Genomic DNA, 2,347 nt, shown 5'->3' on the forward strand with positions numbered 1-2,347 from the left:
TTAAATTGAAATGAAAAATAAAATAAAATAGCTTTGGAAATAGCTTTAGAGTATTTTCTATTTTCCATTTTCCATTTTCCATATTATATATAGTACGTAGTAACTAGTACGTATAAGAATAAGAATAAGAATAAGAATAAGAATAAGAATAAGATTAAAATACTGGTAGATGTAGATTTTTTGAAACGCTTTCTTTGCCAACGACCATACCACGTTGAATACATCGGTTCTCGTCCGATCACCGAAATTAAGCAGCGTCGGGCGCGGTTAGTACTTAGATGGGGGACCGCTTGGGAACACCGCGTGTTGTTGGCTCCACAACACTTTTTTCCTTTTTTTTGCGGTTTTAATTTTTTTTTATTTTATTTTGTTACTAATAATATTTTTCTTTATATCACATATCTATTATTTATTTATATAAAATGCAATTATTTAACTAATTTCTGCTGTATACGTATATTCGCATCATTTTTAATTTTGAAATTGTAATCGTGTCGTATACGAAATGCACGTAAGCTCAAGATTTGTTCAGTTCCATATAAAATGTACAATAGGCATGCATGCGAGTGCGAGTGCAAGTGTGAGTACGAGTGCCAGCGTGAATGAAAACCTTAAATGATAGAAAACTTTTCAAGTAAAATTACTAATTAAGAAGCTTTGCTTATATTCCTTGTCCTTATTGAATAAAATTTAATAAAACAACAATCTATTGATTGCGCCTATTTATTAGCACTAGCACTAGCACTAGCACTAGCACTAGCACTAGCACTAGCACTAGCACTAGCACTAGCACTAGCAATAGCACTAGCACTAGCACTAGCACTAGCACTAGCACTAGCACTAGCACTAGCACTAGCACTAGCACTAGCACTAGCACTAGCACTAGCAGTAGCACTAGCACTAGCACTAGCAGTAGCACTAGCATTCATATGTTAAATTTTTTAATAAAAATATAAGTATGTATAAAATTTTATTCTTCCTTAAAGATTAAGTTAAAGTTAAAGTTAATGTTACAGGCAATAGTACTACATAATTAAGCATGTAAAATACAAACACGGATATGTTCAATAACAGTTTTAGTTTAATTTTCCTATTCTGTTAATATTAACTTCACTAGAGAAGAAGAAAAAAGAAACTTTTCTATTTTATTTAAATTGAAATGAAAAATAAAATAAAATAGCTTTGGAAATAGCTTTAGAGTATTTTCTATTTTCCATTTTCCATTTTCCATATTATATATAGTACGTAGTAACTAGTACGTATAAGAATAAGAATAAGAATAAGAATAAGAATAAGATTAAAATACTGGTAGATGTAGATTTTTTGAAACACTTTCTTTGCCAACGACCATACCACGTTGAATACATCGGTTCTCGTCCGATCACCGAAATTAAGCAGCGTCGGGCGCGGTTAGTACTTAGATGGGGACCGCTTGGGAACACCGCGTGTTGTTGGCTCCACAACACTTTTTTACTTTTTTCCTTTTTTTTGCGGTTTTAATTTTTTTTTATTTTATTTTGTTACTAATAATATTTTTCTTTATATCACATATCTATTATTTATTTATATAAAATGCAATTATTTAACTAATTTCTGCTGTATACGTATATTCGCATCATTTTTAATTTTGAAATTGTAATCGTGTCGTATACGAAATGCACGTAAGCTCAAGTTTTGTTCAGTTCCATATAAAATGTACAATAGGCATGCATGCGAGTGCGAGTGCAAGTGTGAGTACGAGTGCCAGCGTGAATGAAAACCTTAAATGATAGAAAACTTTTCAAGTAAAATTACTAATTAAGAAGCTTTGCTTATATTCCTTGTCCTTATTGAATAAAATTTAATAAAACAACAATCTATTGATTGCGCCTATTTATTAGCACTAGCACTAGCACTAGCACTAGCACTAGCACTAGCACTAGCATTCATATGTTAAATTTTTTAATAAAAATATAAGTATGTATAAAAATTTTTTCTCCTTAAAGATTAAGTTAAAGTTAAAGTTATATTGAAGTTAATATTACAAGGCAATAGTAAACTACATCTTAGCATGTTAAATACAAACACGGATATGTTCAATAACAGTTTTAGTTTAATTTTTCTATTCTGTTCATATTAACTTCACTAGAGAAGAAGAAAAAAGAAACTTTTCTATTTTATTTTATTTAAATTGAAATGAAAAATAAAATAAAATAGCTTTGAAAATAGTTTTAGAGTATTTTCTATTTTCTATTTTCTATTTTCCATTTTCCATTTTCCATATTATATATAGTACGTAGTAAGTAGTACGAATAAGAATAAGAATAAGAATAAGAATAAGAATAAGATTAAAATACTGGTAGATGTA

General features: G+C 29.4%; 1 non-coding gene and 1 pseudogene across 1 annotated transcript; both read left to right on the forward strand.

Annotated features, from left to right (window-relative positions):
• The first annotated feature begins 196 nt into the window (after positions 1–196).
• Positions 197–315, forward strand: LOC119665392. The gene has a single exon (XR_005251379.1). It is a non-coding gene; the product is annotated as a 5S ribosomal RNA (ribosomal RNA).
• A 1,024-nt stretch (positions 316–1,339) lies between these two features.
• LOC119665394 lies at positions 1,340–1,457 on the forward strand (annotated as a pseudogene).
• The last annotated feature ends 890 nt before the right edge of the window (positions 1,458–2,347 follow it).

The sequence above is a fragment of the Teleopsis dalmanni genome, unplaced genomic scaffold, assembly GCF_002237135.1.
Source record: "Teleopsis dalmanni isolate 2A unplaced genomic scaffold, ASM223713v2 unscaffolded_contig_4954, whole genome shotgun sequence".
NCBI classification, from domain to species: Eukaryota; Metazoa; Arthropoda; class Insecta; order Diptera; family Diopsidae; genus Teleopsis; species Teleopsis dalmanni.